This window comes from Stegostoma tigrinum, chromosome 5 (genome assembly GCF_030684315.1).
Source record: "Stegostoma tigrinum isolate sSteTig4 chromosome 5, sSteTig4.hap1, whole genome shotgun sequence".
In the NCBI taxonomy this organism is placed as follows: Eukaryota; Metazoa; Chordata; class Chondrichthyes; order Orectolobiformes; family Stegostomatidae; genus Stegostoma; species Stegostoma tigrinum.
This window is the reverse complement of record NC_081358.1, coordinates 22,948,487-22,968,352: the sequence shown is the minus strand read 5'-3', so window position 1 is coordinate 22,968,352 and position 19,866 is coordinate 22,948,487. Positions and strand designations below refer to the sequence as shown.

The 19,866-nt window shown below is 42.3% G+C and overlaps 1 protein-coding gene across 3 annotated transcripts in view; it reads left to right on the top strand.

Moving 5' to 3' along the window:
- The window catches only part of pkia (cAMP-dependent protein kinase inhibitor alpha), a 110,595-nt gene that overhangs the window by 53,565 nt on the left and 37,164 nt on the right, over positions 1-19,866 (top strand). For 2 of the 3 annotated variants that reach the window (XM_048530085.2, XM_048530087.2), the window contains one exon: positions 14,584-14,678. The gene's annotated coding sequence lies outside the window, so the exon portion shown is untranslated. The remainder of the gene's footprint in view (positions 1-14,583; positions 14,679-19,866) is intronic. The other variant, XM_048530086.2, reaches the window with a different exon arrangement.

Genomic DNA, 19,866 nt, shown 5'->3' with positions numbered 1-19,866 from the left:
AATACCAAGCCACCCATTTCTAGTACCAAATCTTGTTCATCTATCTGCCCTGTGCTTGCTTATAGTCTCCAGGTTAAGCATCCTTGTTTATAACTCACTTTATCTCCTCAGTCCTCCATATTTCTGTAATCCCTTCCAGCCCAAAGCCAGCTACGATTGTGAACCAGGGAAGAAAAGAAACTACAAAGATAGCAAGACCTGCAGGTGCTGGAGCCAGAGATAACACAGTATGGAGCTGAAGGAACACAGCAGGCCAGGCAGCATCAGAGGAGCAGGAAAGAAAAGAAGCTCGATAGGTCATAAGAAGGGCAATTCACACTCCTCACATTACAGCCTTTTGAACGTCCACGATTTTCATCTTTCTGCCACTGCTGATATGAATTCAACTCCCATGACCTTGGGACAAATGCTCCAACAGTTAGACTGCAGTCAGAAGGAGCAAATGCAGTTTGGTCCATGCATCTCTCACCCCCACAACCCCTCACTCACTCCAACTTTAACTGAGACAATACATCGTTGATGCTTTCATCAAAAACAATAGTAACTTGCGAAATTGTGTTATTGAGTGACAGGCGAATGCAGACACTCTGATGGGTGCCAGTAAACACAGTGGTCATTGTCACTGGGCCTGGCGGGGCATAATTGATACTAACAATCCAGATCCTTTTGACTCATGACTCAGACAATATGGCATTTACTTGTTAAATGTAAATCCCTCTGAGCAGCGTTCATCAGTCCAATCAATATAAAACTAATGGGTGTCTGTGAAACCTGAGGTGACATTTCCTTTTAATTTCCTGTACGATTGTTAACAAAGAACCCATTTAGAAAATAGGAAATTAATGTCAGTAACTGCCTTAGATTCGCTCCAGAATGCAGAGTGACACACAAAGCAGAGGTGTCTTCATCTCCAAATGCCTCAAAGGATACCTTTTTGGAAGTCAATGAAATTAATCTGAAACAAGATTTAATGTCAGCAAAAATGGGAACAGGCTTAATTTTGTAAAGGGCAAATTTGGGATAGGCATCAAGAGTATTTATTTAGCAGGAGAATGACAAACAGCTATAACATGCTCCCGGGAAAATTGCTGAAGGCTAGACCACAGGATTCATTTCAGTAAAAACTGTCTCAGGCCTGCTGCAGTTCTCTAGCAAGATTCAACGCAATCTGGAAGAATAGCATCTCATTTTCCACTTGGGAACCCTGCAGCCTTCAGGACTCAATATCAAGTTTAATAATTTTCGAGCATTACTGCCTCATTCCACACCTACTACAGAACCCACACCCCAGATCCTTTTTGTTTTATTCATTCACGGGATGAAGGCATCGCTGGCTAGGCAGCATTTATTGCCCATCCCTAATTGCACACGGGACAGTTAAGCATCAACCACATTCATGTGGGTCTGGAGTCACATGCAGATCAGAATGGCTCAGGATGGCAGATTTTCTTCTCTAAAAGACATTAGAGAACCAGAGGGGTATGCCTGACAATTGGCAATGGATTCAGGGTCATCACAAGACTCTCAATTACATATTTTTGTTGAATTCAAATTTCACCATCTGCTATGACAGGATTTGAACTGAGTACCCCAGAACATTAGTTAGATTGCTAGGTTAATGGGCCAGTGATGATGCCACTAGGCCATCAGCTCTCTGCTCTGCTGTTGGTTACTTTCAGCTCAGCCCACTGATAGCCCCCATTATCACCTAGCTGGCTTTTTTTCTGTGATGAAGGGTCTAGGCCCGAAACATCAGCTTTTGTGCTCCTGAGATGCTGCTTGGCCTGCTGTGTTCATCCAGCCTCACATTTTTCACATTTTATTATCTTGGAATCTCCAGCATCTGCAGTTCCCATTATCTCTGATGCTTTTTTTCTTCACTGGTTTACAATCTCAATCCCTTTGTCAGCCTAACTTTCTGTCTTTCTCCTTCTGGGTTCCCTATCTGCTCACTCCATTTTCACCCCAACTCCAGGATAGGGTGATATCTATCCAGTTGCTATCTGTTCTGAAGAAGGATCACTGGACTCAAAATGTTAACTCTGTTTCTTCTCCACTGATGATTCCAAACCTGCTGAGTTTGGCCAGCAATTTCCATTTTTGTTAGAAAGATATCCATCATGTGTCCCATTGGATTTGAATTCAGCTGCAGCTGTTGGGCAGTACAAGGACATTGACAGTCACAGAGAAGTTAAGAACAGAACAGGAAATGAAAGTGAATTTTTGCAAGGGAAGGGTTTTCTTTATTAATATTGTGTCAAGTTATCATTTATGTTGTTGAACAGTGTTAATTTGTGGTTCATAGAACACGAATTGCCCACAGGCTTTGAGACCCTAATATCAGTATTATGTAGAGCACCTGAACCTGCATTTTTTGGAAGTCAGGATATTCGAGCTTTTCTGCTCCTAAGATGCTGTTTAGCCTGCTGTGTTCATCCAGCTCTACACTTTGTTGTCTGGGATATTCGAGCTGTTTCTCTGAAGGCAGTCTCCTACTGACTATCTCTATTTCATGGGTTCCTGATGTTGCTGGGCCAGCCAGTCTACAGGAGATGTGGGCACTGCTGCTCAAGGCAGAGATAAAACTGAAGATCCACCTCAAAATGAAGGCACCCTCCAGAGTGTGGAAGTTATTCTGTGTTTCAGAGTAGAGGAGGTATGGTATTTTCAGGTTGGAAGGGAAACACCTCCTGTTCTATTGTTGGGTTGTTTGCTGCCCACGCTTTCCGAATGGTTCCTGAGACCGCCACTTAGAGACTAATGCTATGGTCTGCCCACATTGGCAGGCTGTGGAGGGCACTCAATGTTGGGCAAAATCTCTAGTAATTGGGTTCTTTTTTTAAGTTGCCCTTATCTGTGTGGCAGGTTGCCAGTCTATTTCCCAAGCCGTTCTGGGAATCTTCCATGGGAATGCAGGAGGGATCTGTGCCGATGCAGAACCCCCATTCTCCTCTCCACACCTCCAGTCCTACCACCACAAAGCTGAAATAAATCCCAGCCTATGATAGCCAAGAAGAGTTAGTTAATTCCTTAAATTTACAATTTTGCCCTAATGTGTATGGGGGCATGGCCTGGTGGCTCAGTGATTGGCACTGCCGCCTTACAGAACCAGGGACCTGGGTTCAATTCCACCCTCAGGTGACTGTTTGTGTGGAGTTCGCACATTCTCCCAAGGGGGTTTCCTCCAGTGCTCTGGTTTCCTTCCCACAGTTCAAAGATGTGCAGGCTAGGTGGATTGCCCATGCTAAATTGCCTGTAGTGTTCAGGGATGTGTAGATTGGGTGGGTTCTAGAGATGGGTCTGGGTGGGATGCTCTGAGGGTCAATGTGGACTTGTTGGGCCAAAGGGTCCGTTTCCATGCTGTACAGATTCTACGAGATTTATGCGTATGACCATTTTGAGTCATTAGACGATAGCAAAGATTTGTAACTCATTTACATATTTTCTTCAGACCATTTCATACATGACCAGCTCATGCAGTGTTACTGTTAAAACAGTTGTTGATGCAAGTAGCCTATGACTCATCGTCAAACTACCTCATTCCTGCATGGAACATCTCATGTTGCTTCCCAGCTGACACCAGAAACTCATCCAGTTGGGGAAATGTCAATTCAGTCCTATATTGTATCCCTAATCTACACCATTGGGACACAAAGACACACTGATCTATAACCACAATGTATTCACTTTTCACATTCAGGACTGGATTTTTTTCTGAGATATAAGGGATATCTGACTGGGTCAAAATGGTTGGTGCCAGATTCCAGAAATGCTGAGCCAAATCCAACACCCTATCATTTTCATCAGGGTGGGAGATAGAATACAGAGTGATTTGTAATTTGCACATCTGTGATTCATGAAGGCAACTGCACAAAATTTAAACGACAGATATAAATCTGCCAGAGTCATTTGGAGGGGGAAGAAATCATTCTGGATGGTCCAGGGACCCCTTTGGAGAGTTCAGATACTTTTAGGAAGATGTTGGGAGCCTTTGGGCGAGGTAAGGTACCCTTTGAATGGTTACAAGTAATCATGAATGTACATATATTATAACTAAACTCACTGGAACTGCTAGATAATAAAATGTGAGGCTGGATGAACACAGCAGGCCAAGCAGCATCTCAGGAGCACAAAAGCTGATGTTTCAGGCCTAGACCCTTCATCAGAGAGGGGGATGGGGAGAGAGAACTGGGCTGGTTTAGGGATGCAGTTGGGGAAGGGGAGATTTTGAAACTGGTGAAGTCCACATTGATACCATTAGGCTGCAGGGTTCCCAGGCGGAATATGAGTTGCTGTTCCTGCAACCTTCGGGTGGCATCATTGTGGCACTGCAGGAGGCCCATGATGAACATGTCATCTAAAGAATGGGAGGGGGAGTGGAAATGGTTTGCGACTGGGAGGTGCAGTTGTTTGTTGTGAACTGAGCAGAGGTGTTCTGCAAAGCGGTCTCCAAGCCTCCGCTTGGTTTCCCCAATGTAGAGGAAGCCACACCGGGTACAGTGGATGCAGTATACCACATTGGCAGATGTGCAGGTGAACCTCTGCTTAATGTGGAATGTCATCTTGGGGCCTGGGATAGGGGTGAGGGAGGAGGTGTGGGGGCAAGTGTAGCATTTCCTGTGGTTGCAGGGGAAGGTGCCGGGTGTGGTGGGGTTGGAGGGCAGTGTGGAGCAAACAAGGGAGTCACGGAGAGAGTGGTCTCTCCGGAAAGCAGACAGGGGTGGGGATGGAAAAATGTCTTGGGTGGTGGGGTCGGATTGTAAATGGCGGAAGTGTCGGAGGATGATGCGTTGTATCCGGAGGTTGGTAGGGTGGTGTGTGAGAATGAGGGGGATCCTCTTTGAGCGGCTGTGGTGGGGGCGGGGTGTGAGGGATGTGTTGCGGGAAATATGGGAGACGCGGTCAAGGGCGTTCTCGATCACTGTGGGGGGAAAGTTGCGGCCCTTGAAAAACTTGGACATCTGGGATGTGCGGGAGTGGAATGTCTTATCGTGGGAGCAGATGCGGCGGAGGTGGAGGAATTGGGAATAGGGGATGGAATTTTTGCAGGAGGGTGGGTGGGAGGAGGTGTATTCTAGGTAGCTGTGGGAGTCGGTGGGATTGAAATGGACATCAGATACAAGCTGGTTGGCTGAGATGGAGACTGAGAGGTCCAGGAAGGTGAGGGATGTGCTGGAGATGGCCCAGGTGAACTGAAGGTTGGGGTGGAAGGTGTTGGTGAAATAGATGAACTGTTCAAGCTCCTCTGGGGAGCGAGAGGCGGCGCCGATATAGTCATCAATGTAACGGAGGAAGAGGTGGGGTTTGGGGCCTGTGTAGGTTCGGAAGAGGGACTGTTCCACGTAACCTACAAAGAGGCAGGCATAGCTGGGGCCCATGCGGGTGCCCATGGCCACCCCCTTAGTCTGTAGGAAGTGGGAGGAGTCAAAAGAGAAGTTGTTGAGGGTGAGGACGAGTTCAGCTAGGCGGATGAGGGTGTCGGTGGAGGGGGACTGATCGGGCCTGCGGGACAGGAAGAAGCGGAGGGCCTTGAGGCCATCTGAATGCGGAATGCCCACCACCCAAGACATTTTTCCATCCCCACCCCTGTCTGCTTTCCGGAGAGACCACTCTCTCCGTGACTCCCTTGTTCGCTCCACACTGCCCTCCAACCCCACCACACCCGGCACCTTCCCCTGCAACCACAGGAAATGCTACACTTGCCCCCACACCTCCTCCCTCACCCCTATCCCAGGCCCCAAGATGACATTCCACATTAAGCAGAGGTTCACCTGCACATCTGCCAATGTGGTATACTGCATCCACTGTACCCGGTGTGGCTACCTCTACATTGGGGAAACCAAGCGGAGGCTTGGAGACCGCTTTGCAGAACACCTCCGCTCAGTTCGCAACAAACAACTGCACCTCCCAGTCGCAAACCATTTCCACTCCCCCTCCCATTCTTTAGATGACATGTCCATCATGGGCCTCCCGCAGTGCCACAATGATGCCACCTGAAGGTTGCAGGAACAGCAACTCATGTTCCGCCTGGGAACCCTGCAGCCTAATGGTATCAATGTGGACTTCACCAGTTTCAAAATCTCCCCTTCCCCAACTGCATCCCTAAACCAGCCCAGTTCGTCCCCATCCCCCCACTGCACCACACAACCAGCCCAGCTCTTCCCCCCCACCCACTGCATCCCAAAACCAGCCCAACCTGTCTCTGCCTCTCTAACCTGTTCTTCCTCTCACCCATCCCTTCCTCCCACCCGAAGCCGCACCTCCATCTCCAACCTACTAACCTCATCCCACCTCCTTGAACTGTCCGTCTTCCCTGGACTGACCTATCCCCTCCCCACCTCCCCACCTATACTCTCTCCACCTATCTTCTTTACTGTCCATCTTCGGTCCGCCTCCCCATCTCTCCCTATTTATTCCAGTTCCCTCTCCCCATCCCCCTCTCTGATGAAGGGTCTAGGCCCGAAACGTCAGCTTTTGTGCTCCTGAGATGCTGCTTGGCCTGCTGTGTTCATCCAGCCTCACATTTTATTATCTTGGAATTCTCCAGCATCTGCAGTTCCCATTATCACTGGAAATGCTAAGGTGTTTAAATCCCTGAGCTCTTTCAATTTAAAACAAAAGCCTGTTATTACCTGCCTTTTGTTGACATAAGCCCAAGAGTTAACATTGTAAAATTCGTGCTGTATGATTGATTGATAGCTCTATGTGTTTATAGTGTCTTTGAATTTCATATATGGTTTAGTACTCAAAGGAAATTAATGTATTCAATTCATCGTTTTATTAATGAGTGCAAATTTACAAAGTAGTCAAGTCATCAACAGCACATAACTGATACGTCTCTGCAATTGATCAAGGAAGAAACGTCCCAAGTCTCTACAGAGCTCTGATGATTGCCAGGAAATGGGTACCCATTCAGCCACAGGCAGAAAATGATGCTCTGTTTTTGGCTTTATGAAACTGCACACAGGCATACACACAGAGGAATATCAGATAGTTTTGTCAGAGGCACTTGTCGATGTCCCCATGTTCCAATGCAAGGAGCTGCAGTTGTAAGTGAGTGTGTCCAAGAGCAGGAGTAGTATTGTGTGATGAGGTTGGTGTTTTGTCAATGCTACCTTTATGAGGATGGGGTTTGAAGGGGATGGAGTGTGCAGGGACATTGTTGTGAAGGAGCAGTTAGGTGTTGGCCAAACAAGTATCATATCACAAGTGTGGAAACAGGCCCTTCAGCCCAACAAGTCCACACTGACCCTTGGAGCATCCCACCCAGACCCTTGACCCCATAACCCACCTAATCTGCAGACCCCCGAACACTGTGGGCAATTTACCCTGGCCAATCCACCTAGCATGCACGTCTTTGGCCTATGGGAGGAAACCAGAGCACCTGGAGAAAGCCCACGCAGACATGGGGAGAAAACTACACACTGGCAGTCACCCGAGGGTAGAATTGAACTCGGGTCCCTGGTGTTGTGAGACAGCAGTGCTAACCACTGAGCCACTGTGCTGCCCTAAAACACTAGCACAAATGGCAGCAGTGGGATTTGAACACACATGCCCATAGAGACTGGAGTCTTAATCCAGCACCTTAGACCGCGTGGCCATGCTACCCACAGCCTAATTATTCAGTGAATGGCAGCCATCAAATAACCATCCTGCTTCAAATATCGGAAATTTACACTGTCTACTTTCTCAATGGAGGAGAGGAAAGGTAAAAGTTGCAGGTAAATAAGGTGCATTGGAGCTTTAATGAGATGAAACACGAGGCAATAAGGCACTTGTCATGCAATGGCAAGTCTCTGAAGTCACCATTCAATGCTGGAAAGGAAAATCAGAAAACCCTGGCACATAAACACAAGCATTGGCAATCTGGTGTTGCCCCTCACTGACAATGCAAAGGCACAGCTGCACAATGCCATACTGTTTACAGCACATAGCCGGCTGGCATGGTCAACACTCCCTACAACCTCATTCTCTCACCTGAATTAGTGTTTAACCAAAAGGCCACACCGTTTACTTTGGTTAAATCCTCTCTGAATCTCTGCTATTCTTTCTGCAGTGCCCAGTAGTCACCCGCATTTGTCTCTGTCTAAAAGGAGAACATCACTTACAGACAAGCATTCAAACAAATACATCCATGAGCTTTATCGACAGCCTGGAAAAAAGGAACATAAAAAGCAATGAATATAGGCTGCAGATAGTTTCAACAATGCAAACTAAATGCCGGTAATTTGAACCTGACAGTCCATCATTGTCTTTTGCACCCAGTTATTATCTCCTGTCTATATCTATACTGTTATTATCTATATCTATCTTATCTGTAAGGTCCAGATGTCTTGTAACATCTGGTGCAGCTGTAGTAATACGTTGAATACTTCATGCATATGCCTAAGAAGTGTATGCTAGTGTACTGCAAGCCTTGTTGTTACCCAATTTGTTAAGGAACACGGAACATAATGAATAAGAGGGTCAATATGTCAACTACTACTGCAGGAATGGTGTCTTTGATCAATGTGGATCATAAGAAAATGTAGATTTGTGCAGGCTGGTCAACCAATAATAGTTGGTTTCAACAATTTAAAAAGTTTCAAGTGTCTATCCCAAGAATCTATTTTGGCAATTAACACAAACAGAAACTAGGAGCAGGAATAGACCATTCAGCCCTTCAAACCTTCTCTGCCATTTATTATGATCATGGCCAATCATCCATCTTGGTACCCTGTTTCTGCTTTCTCTTCATGCTTTTTGACCCCTTTAGCTTTATAACTACATATATCTCCTTGAAAACGTTCAGTGTTTTGGCCTCAGCTGCTTTTCTGTGACAGAGAATTCCACAGTCTCAGCATTCTCTGGGTGAAGACATTTCTCCTCATCTCTATCCTACCTCTGTGGTAGAGAATTCCAAAAGTTTATCACCCTTTAAATAAGAGCATTTTTCCTCAAATTGGACTTAAGTGACATTCTGCTTATTTTTAAATTGTACCCCCAGTCAACTAAAGGAAATATGTGTCTACCATGTCTATCCCTTTAAGTATTTGTAAGTTTCAAATGAGTTCACTCTCTCATTTCTTTCAAACTCTAGAAAACACAGATCCAGTTTGCCCAATTGCTGTTCATAGAACAGTCCTGCCAACCTGGGAGCAAGATTGCACTCTCTCTTGGAGGAATAATATTTTTCTTGAGACTAAAACTTCACACAGTACTCCATATGCAGTTCAGTCAAGCTCCTATACAATTGAAGCAAGACTGTACTACTCCTGTACTTAGATCCTATCATGATAAAGTCTAACATTCCATTAGCCTTCCTAATAGCTTGCTGCATCTACATGTTGGCTTTCAGTGACATATCACCTCGGCCCATTTACACATCTACACTTTCTACCCTCTTAGCATTTAGGAAATACTTTGCACATTTGTTACTCCTAAATCAGGCAACCTAACCTTTTTCCAAATTATATTCCATGCCTTGTTCTCACCCATTCACTGAGCATGCCCAAATTGTCCTGACACTAATTTACATCTTCCTCACAAATTCACACTTAGCAAATTCGGAAATATTATGCATGGTTCCGCCTCTAAATTATTGGCAGATATCGTGAACACTTTACACTTACACCAGGACTGATTTTGACATTGTTGTCCATTCTTTTTGGAGTAAGTCTCTTGGATGGAGGTAAAGGCTCAGCGTTTCTGTCACCCGACAGGTGGAAGACTTTATCACATGGGTTGCCTGTCTGTGATGTCTATGCGGTAACATTAATGATGAAAGGTGTGTGATTTGTACACATATTAAAATATATAATGTCATTTATTAGTAATTTTGAATTTTAAACTTGTATTTTTAAACTGGTGTTTGTTCGATATTACCTAGGTTATGTACAAATTCCTGTAGGAAACATTTTGTAGCAGCTGTGGAAGCAACGCTTATAAGATTCTTAAAATGTTACCGATATTTATGCATTTACCATTAATTAACCTCAAGAAAAATTGGCACATTAGTTTTTTTTATTCATTTTGCAGGATGTAGGCATCGCTGGCTGGCCAGCATTTATTGTCCCATCCCTAGGTTCCCTTGAGAAGGTAGTGGTGAGCTGCCTTCTTGAACTGCTGTGGTCCACCTGCAGTGGATTGACCTCCAGTGCCATTAGGGAGGGAATTCCAGGATTTTCTCCCAGCGACAGTGAAGGAACAGCAATATATTTCCAAGTCAGAATGGTGAGTGGCTTGGAAGGGAACTTGAAGATGGTGGTGTTCCCATATGTCTGCTGCCCTTGCTCTTCTAGATGGAAGTGGTCATGGGTTTAGAAGGTGCTATCTGAAGATCTTTGGTGAATTTCTATAGTGTATCTTGTAGATAGTACACACACCTGCTAGTGAGCATCAGTGGTAGAGAGAGTGGACGTTTGTGGATGAAGTGCCAATTGAGCAGGCAGCTTTATCCTGGTGGTGTCAAGCTTCTTGAATGTGGTTGGGGCTGCACTCATCCAGGCAAGTTGGGAATATTCCACCACACTCCTGACTTGTACTGTGTAGATGGTGGACAGGCTTTGGTGAGTCATAGAACATAGAACATAGAACAGTACAGCACAGAACAGGCCCTTCAGCCCACAATGTTGTGCCGACCATTGATCCTCATGGATGCACCCTCAAATTTCTGTGACCATATGCATGTCCAGCAGTCTCTTAAATGACCCCAATGACCTTGCTTCCACAACTGCTGCTGGCAACGCATTCCATGCTCTCACAACTCTCTGCGTAAAGAACCTGCCTCTGACATCCCCTCTATACTTTCCACCAACCAGCTTAAAACTATGACCCCTCGTGCTAGCCATTTCTGCCCTGGGAAATAGTCTCTGGCTATCGACTCTATCTATGCCTCTCATTATCTTGTATACCTCAATTAGGTCCCCTCTCCTCCTCCTTTTCTCCAATGAAAAGAGACCGAGCTCAGTCAACCTCTCTTCATAAGATAAGCCCTCCAGTCCAGGCAGCATCCTGGTAAACCTCCTCTGAACCCTCTCCAAAGCATCCACATCTTTCCTATAATAGGGCGCCCAGAACTGGACGCAGTATTCCAAGTGCGGTCTAACCAAAGTTTTATAGAGCTGCAACAAGAGTCAAGAGGTGAATTACTTGCCGCACTATTTCTAGCTTCTGACCTGCTTTCAGAGCCACTGCCTTGATGTGGTGAGTCCAGTTGAGTTTCCAATCAATGATAATTCCTAGGATGTTGATAGTGGGGGGGATTCAGTGACAGTAACACCATTGGATGTCAAAGGGCAGTAGTTATATTGTCTCTTATTGGTGATGACCATAGCCTGGTATTTGTATGGCACAAATATTAGTTGCCGGTTGTCAGCCCAAGCCGAGATATTGTCCAGATCTTGTTGCATTTGGGCACGGACTGCTTCATTAACTGAGGAGTCGCAAACGGTGCTGAACGTTGTACAATCATCGGCAAACATCCAATCTTTTGACTTTAAGAGTGAGGGAAGTTCTATTGTTCCAGTCACTTCTTATAATTATATACTTTTATCATAGGATGTATGATTCTGTACACCTGTAATCCTACGTCAAAGATGTCACATTACTGTGGAAAAATTAACGCTCTGAGTGAATGCAGTATGCAAGACACAAAAGCAGAAGTTGCTGGAAAAGCTCATCAGAACTGGCAGCATCTGTGGAGAAAAATCAGAGTTAACTTTCAAATCGAGTGACCCTTCCTCAGATCTCAGTATTCAAGGTGCTGACAGTAGTATTTTAAAACAAAATCCAGTATCTGCCTTCCGCTGACATTTATGAAATGAGTATCTTAATTACAGTCAACCTGCCATCCCGATCAGATCTGCATCAAGACTTTTAATGGATCAGTTTTGTTATGAAACACTGTGAAAATGCAGCCAATTGTAAAGCATTATATTAGATGCTGTTGTGTGTAAATGTATAAATTCAGTTCTCCAAATTTATAAGCCAAGCGATGCTTGAGATCAGTTCTAAGACTGCTTTAAATAAAGACCATTCTGAAGAAGAGGCACTGGACCCTAAATGTTAATTCTGCTTTCTTTCCACAGATGCTGACAGACCTGCGAGTTTTTCCAGCAATTTCTGTTTTGTTGTTTTCAAAAGACAGCCCCAGTGATCTAGTGACCAAATCTATAGGTGGCATACATGCTTGTGATTTTTAAATATTCCCACATGTAGAAGATTAGTTTGGTTTAAACATTTATTTAGCACATAACTGTGAGCAATAACAGATGGTAAAGTCAGTAAGTGACCCTGCACTGTGTTTGCCTTGAGTGAAACTCTTTGGATAGCTTAATGATAGCTTACAAAGTGTAAATTAATCTAAAATTAGATGTCAGAAACATCATGGGTCAGGCTATTTTTTTATATGAGCTAGCTTGTTTTTTTTTGCAGCGATATGAATAGCAGGCCGCAGGCCTGTGCAACTGAAATTGAATGTTGTTGAGTTGCTGTGATATCAAATGAATAAGCAGCAATTCAATGCTTGTGGTTGGTGGCTTATGTAAAGATTGAAAAACAAACAAGAGTGTAGAAAATGCTTGAGATAACAAGGTGTAGAGCTGGATGAACACAGCAGGCCAAGCAGCATTGTAGGAGCGGGACAGCTGATGTTTCGGGCCCAGACCCTTCTTCTGAAATAAAAGATGGATTGTTTTTATTCCTTGCTTCTGTTGTTTTCATTTAAAGGGTAAAGTAGGAGTGAAATGGGGAGTTTTTTTTAAGATTGATGTGTTGGACATTGCTAATAATTCAGTACAAAATTCCTGACAGCCTCTAGATTTGGGAAGATTCATGATTTGATACTTGTACTAAACTCTTTAACAGCTTGATTCTGTTTTATTTGTCTAGGAGAAGGTAGAAAGCCAGCATAAAGAATAAGAAACTGAAAATGAGAGAAAGTAATAACACTTATGAAACACGTAACAATGATTTAGAGGCATAAATCTTGTCAGTGTTCCTACCCATGGTCTATTTAACTATTAATTAAATCATAGACAGGGCTTCTAAATTGAAAATGGCCAGTGCCAACCATGAACATGGATCTGAGAAGGTCTAGTCATAAATACACCAACTTAATGGTTGCTAGAAGCATCTTCATGAAGGATTGCAGAATCTTCTTTGTGGTTCCCAATGCTGCACTACTTCCTCTAAAAAGAAGCAAATACCTGCATCAAGTAACAATCTTTCGAAAAGAGGAGATTTTGAGGGTGGAACCATTCTCAGACAAGGGGAGAGATCTGGAACAGGAGCTGCTCTAGTGGTTTGAACATGGCAAGCCAAGCAGCATCATAGGAGCAGGAAAGCTGACATTTCAGGCCTAGATCCAAGGATCCAAGGACCCAAGGGCCTAGGCCTGAAACGTCAGCTTTCCTGCTCCTATGATGCTGCTTGGCCCTGCTATATTCATCCAGCTCTACACCTTGTTATCTCGGATTCTTCAGCATCTGCAGTTCCTACTATCTCTGCTCTAATTGTTTGTCAAGCCTGAGAGAAGTAGTAAGACTTTGGGCTTGTGCATTTCCTAATAAGGGGGAAGGCATGCACAGCTCACATTCTGCTAACTAGAGCCTGAAAATAATGATCAGGATCCTGTATTTATCACCAGACCTCTATTTGGATATTATTAGGTTGGTAGACTGCCATCCAGTGATAGGACCTGCAGATGGTGAGGCACTGTTATCCTGATTTGAGGATTCAGAGTCATTTGCAATTATCTTTAGCTCAATATTTTAGAATTGCAATCGTGATCTTTGCCTAATTCCTGTGTTACAAACATTTCTGGTGAGTCTCTTCCACTATTTATTGCCCTTTTGTTTTCAGTTACATACATGACAATCTGTTGTTTAAATATCAGACACTTATTATTTCCTTTTCACTAATTTATAGTAACAGCTTTCTAAATTTTTTTGTCAATTTTCAAAGGTTCATCTGTGAATAGGACATGCCACTTGAGTGTATGATAGAAATGAATGCCAACTTTTTGAAGTGGTACAGAGTATGGAGTAGATTTAGATTTAGATTTTTATTGTCACATGTACTCAAGTACAGAAGTGCAGTGAAAAGTGTACATTGTCACCACACACAATGCCATCTTAGGCACAAGTACCAAGATACAGAATTATAAGAACCAGGTAGGAAGAAAGAACAAAGTGAAACGTGACAGTAGGTCTTAGTATTCAGTAGAAAAATAAAGGAATAATGCTAAAAGTCACACATTACATTACACATGCCATTGGGCCAAACAAAATAGCAGTTGTGTCAAATTGGATTCTCATTGGGCTTTGGGCAAGCAGATGATGCAAAGTAGACTTAAAAACCTACATTTCAGATACAGAATATTTTAAGTCCTGTGCCTAATCTGGATTCCAGTGTGCTATATCATTTGCTTGATATGTGCCTTCATTATGCATTCTGTTTTATTGATAAGGCAGCTTGACAATTGTCCTAAACACCTGTCTTAAACAGATATCAAACAGCTGGGAATCACTCACAAATGTCAGGATTGCCTTTAAATGCCTGTTGCAGAGACAATTTTCCCTGACATTGGTATTTTTGTCAAAGCAGGTGGATTCTTCAAAGTTGTGGGGACCAGATCTGTTAATTCAGTTTGTGAACCTTGGAGGAAGCCTGCTGTGGAGTTGGGAATCTTTTAACAGGTAAGTTTACAATGTCATACCTCCTTCAAATGCCATGGCGTGGCAGTGATGAATTAAGTATACATTTAATGTAGTGATTGAAAGTAGAGCTTTGATCTGACAAGTTGTGATTTTCAAATTAGGCAACATTGTGTAAGACTTCATTTTCATGAGAAAATTTTGTCCCATGGATGAAGTGCACCCTAACGTTTGACATTAGTGTAAATCTAATTAAACGTGCCAATTAGACTTTGTGGTTTTAATGTTGTAGTGATACACAGTCCAGAAATCTATTAACTTATGGTAAAAGAATTTAACAGATGCTAGAAACTTTCAATTGAAACTTCACTGAGCCTTTCAAAAAAAGAGCAGATGGTTAAGTATCTGCTCAAGCAGCTTTAAAGATCACATTACATAGAGTTCTGAAAGTTTTTTTTTAAAATTATCAGCAGTGCGTTACAAGTCCTTTATGAATATGCAGAGAACTTAAGATGAGGCTTTTTTGAGGGAGTTTCAATGGCTGTTTGTTTGATTGACAATATTATGAGATTCTAAGATGAACAATGTTGTTCAACTGTAATTTGGATGGCTTTTGTTTTATTTCCTGAGCATTTTAAAAGACTTCCAGGTGTTATCTTAGGGCATTACAGTTCTGTAATTAGTGGATATTAGGCAAATAAAATGGAGGAGGCACGGGGCTTATGAAGGAGACACATGGGTGGATAGAAGAATGAGATAGGTGGCCAAAAAATAGATCAATTTTGCAATGAGTGGACACAGACCTCCTACCCTGCCAGCCTCATCATCTGTCTACCTCATGCTTTGGGATAGTAGCCATGACTGCAACCTGATCTTGATTCTGGAAGATAATTATTCTGAGTGAACTGGATGACTTTAAGCACTTGGGATTGCAATCTGAGGAAATGGCCTGATTCACACTTTGTGACTTGATGAGGGAGGTCCAGCCTCAAATCTCTACCTGGATCCCAACTCTACCTGAACTAATATTTCTCAGACACATTGCATTCAGCTCACTGAGGCTAATCTAGGAAAGTGGAGGTTTTTTAAATTCTCTGGACCCCCAGGGGCTCCAGAAATCACTTGCAGAGTCACAGGTTTGAAATCATGATTTGTGTGGAAAAATTCAATTGTGTTGAAAATAAGCACATTGTTATAAATGTAAATTAGCTGTTAATGATAGCCAATAATTGAGAGTCAATGTCTCCTGTCTGTTGTAAAATTGGCACACAATAGATGTACAGAAACAATGATCCTTTGGCATGGATGAGTTAGCCAATGTTTTCATCAATTCTTGCCATCTTGCACAGTTATGAACAATATATTTATCATCTACAGATGATATAGTGATGTGGACAAGAGAGGATGATGTACAGTACAGCACAGGAACAAGCCCTTCGGCCCACAATATTGTGCTGAACATGACACCAAATTTTGCAATGCACCAAGGTTAAAGAAATCTATCTAACGTAACGCAGGGCACTTGTTTGTCACCCATCCACCAATTTAAGCATCCACTTCCACTGTTCACTTCCAAATACTCACTACAGTGCACACCATCACCAACTCTTCAATATCATTGAATCAAAATCCTGGAACACCCGGCTGAATAGTAATGTTGGAACACTTTCACCCCACAATCCTCAGATGTTTGGGAAGGTGACCAGGAGGTTAAATACTACAATGAATTGCACACCTTAAATTTAACCCATGTCTACATTGAATTCTGGTCAGCTGGGTTTCTGTAGTCTTGGGAAATCCAGCAGTTAAAGTAAGACAAGGAAATGCCTGGAAGAGATGTGGTTTTCCAGCAATATTACCAGTGTGCTCCTTGTGCTTGTATATGAGAATTACCTGGAGAGGTAAAAAGAATTGTGTAAATTTACAATGTGGGAACAGGTCACTGAATCTAACGTGACTATGCTGGTGGTTTCTGGTGAGTGAACTTAAATGATTGCTCAGTTGTTACTCAGGTGACTCCTGGTGGAAAGGACAATGATAAAAGCATGGTGAGTGCAGGATTGTGAGTTCATATAACTCATGAATTTAAATAGATTTTACTGTCTGTGGAATTGGCATGCATTAAGTTGAAATAGCTTTCAGTTCTGCTGAACAGAAATGCTTTGTAAAGGATGAGAACCTAAAGGAATAGGAAATACATTCATCCATGTTTTGAGGGTCTATTGTTTGGATGTAGACGATGGTAAAAAGTAATTAAAGAACTAAAATAGATTGTACAACTGTGGGTACATATTTATTGAGAGAGGTGGAAATAAGCATGAGTCTATCTTCTTGGCAACAAGTTATTGAAGTCTGTGTTGCCTTCATTTTAATTATTGTAGTTCTGTACAAGAATAAATGGAAGAGGTGAAAAGGTAGACTTGGTTTAAGTGTTTCGGACAAACTACCGTTGCTATAGCCAGGTTGGTAATGTGAAACAGGGTAACGGAGTTCTTAGATTGAAATGTAACCTCATTAATAATCTTGTCGTTAGATGGAGGAGGAGGGAGGAGATGGCCTTGTGGTATTATTGCTGGACTGTTAATCCAGAGACCCAGATAATTTTCTGGGGGCCCGGGTTCGAATCTACCATTTTGGAATTAGAATTCAATAAATATCTGGAATTAGGAATATGATGATGACTGTGAATCCATTGTCGTTTAACAGGAAAAACCCATCTGGTTTACAAATGTCCATTAAAGGAAAGAATCTGCCATCCTTACCTGGTCTAGTCTACATGTGACTTCAGACCACAGCAATGTGGTTGAATCTTAACTGCCCTCTGGGCAATTAGGGATGGGCAATAAATGCTGCCTAGCCAGCGATGCCCTCGTCCCGTGAATGAATAAAGAAAAAAAAATTATCTTGTGTGATTGACTGAGTATTTACTAAAGAGCTGGTTCTGTGGTTGTACAGCTGGTGTTTATGGTGGCAGAGCACTCATGAATGATTTCTAAAAGCCCCTTTGCTTCTTTATCACTTCTAAACTTTTCTTATCTAAGCAGTATATGTTTAACGTTATGAACGAAAATAGACAGGAAAGCCATCCAGAAGTGTTTTCACTCCTGGCAAGCCTCCTCCCGTCATATTTCACCTGATTTTATCAACATATCCATGTACTAATTTCTCCTCTATTTGTTTAACTGACTTCCATTTAAATGCATTGATGCTGTTTGACTCTACTACTTCTGAAAGTAGAGTCCAAATTGTAACCATTCTACAGATACAAGAGTTTCCTCACGATTCACTATTGGATTTATTAGTGACTATCTTGTATTTATGACATTAACTTTCAGATTTCCACAAAACTGGAAACATCTACTGTATCAACCTCTTGCATTACTTTTAAAAATTCTGTCTATCATTACACCCCTCAGCCTTCTCTTTTCCGAAGTAACATGTCCACAGCCAGTTCAGCCTTTTCTAATAAAGTAAACCCTCTCAGTCCAATAATATCTTTGTGATTTTTATTTTTTCATTGTCGCCGTGCCTCTGAGAATAGTTTATCATGATTAACAACCACTGAACCAACAACCCAGTAGCCTAGAATGAAACATCAACAGACAATGAGCTCAGTACCTGCATTTAGGACGAGCATTTGAGAATGAAATTTAAAAGTCTTAATGCTCCTTTATCACTTTCAAACTTTTATTAACTAGACAGTGTTGTTTCAATATTTTTCATAAATGATGGGATGAGAATGTAGGGGGGATGATAAGTAAGTTTTCGGATGATATAAAGATTGGCTGGATTGTTGACAGTGAGGAGGAACGTGTTATATTACAGGAGGATTTCTGCCACCGACCCTGCCCATCCAATCAATCCATTGAGTCACACAAACAACCTTCTACCACCAGCCTCTGTCTCCTATCACTAAGCCAATTTTGGATTTATTTTGACAACTCATCATGAATCCCATGAGCTTTGACACTCTTTATCAATTTCCCATGTGGCACCTTATCATAGACCTTGTTGGAATCCATATAAACTACATCACTGTCCTACCCTCATTCAAACACTTGGTCACCTCCTCAAAAAATTCAGTCACATTTGTTAGGCATGACCTCCCTTTGACAAAGCCATGCTGACAATCCCTGATCAAACTTCGCATAAGCGGAAATTAATTTTGTCCTTCACTATTTTCTGTAATAGTTTTCCCACCACTGAGGTTAGATTAAATGGCCCATAGTTTCCTGGTCTATCACTGCCAACCTTCTTGTAAAATGGAACTTCATTAACCGCCCTCCAGTCTTTTGGCAACGCCCCGAGACCAAAGATGATTTAAAAATTTAGGTCAGGAGACCTGTTTTCACCCCCATCCCTCCAATCTCCTGTGCAATACCTTGTCAAAAAAATCTTTAGAAAAATCCGATATATCACATTTACAGTATTATCCACTTTTACTGTTTTACTTTATTAAAAATGGTAATTATTCTGAATGAAACTTCATTTTTAAAAAACATGTTATACCTATACATATTTTTAACCTTTAGTTGACCTTCTGCTCAATCTTTGAGAAATGAATCAAATATATTTCCTAGATATATTTCCTATGTTTAGCAGAATAGCCTCAATTTCCAGAAATTTTTTTATCTCTTTGTCAAATATGTAGATGTGCTTACATTGAATCTTAATGTCGATAATGTCATCGTCCAAATTAATCCCCAGCTGGTTAATTCATGGTAACAATTTTAATGGAATCTCACAATTTACACATTTCTGTGGTATAGAAATTATTCATTGTGTTGAAAGCTTAAATTCCGTTTATTTTCAAATTGATTAACCCAATCTCTGACTTATATTCTCGGAAGTTAGGATGCATGTCATCAAGAGGGCTTATGGGACACTATTCTTCATTATAAATGAGTTGAACATGAAACCAACCTCATTCTGATTCCGTTATACAAGGTTTTGGGGTGAAACCACATCTTGAATATTGTGTGCAGTTTTGGTCTCCTTATTTACATAGAAACTAAGAGCAGAAATTGATCATTCAGCCTGACTAGCCTGCTCCACAATTCTTTATGATCGTGGTTGATCCCTATCCCAAGGCCATATTCCTGTTTGCTCTTCATATCCCTGACGCCTTGAGTGCCTAATAATTTGTCATTCACTTTCATTAGTATGCTCAGTCAGCCAGTCCCGTCAGGCTTCTGTGGCAGTGAATTCCACCCTCTGAGAGAAAACATCT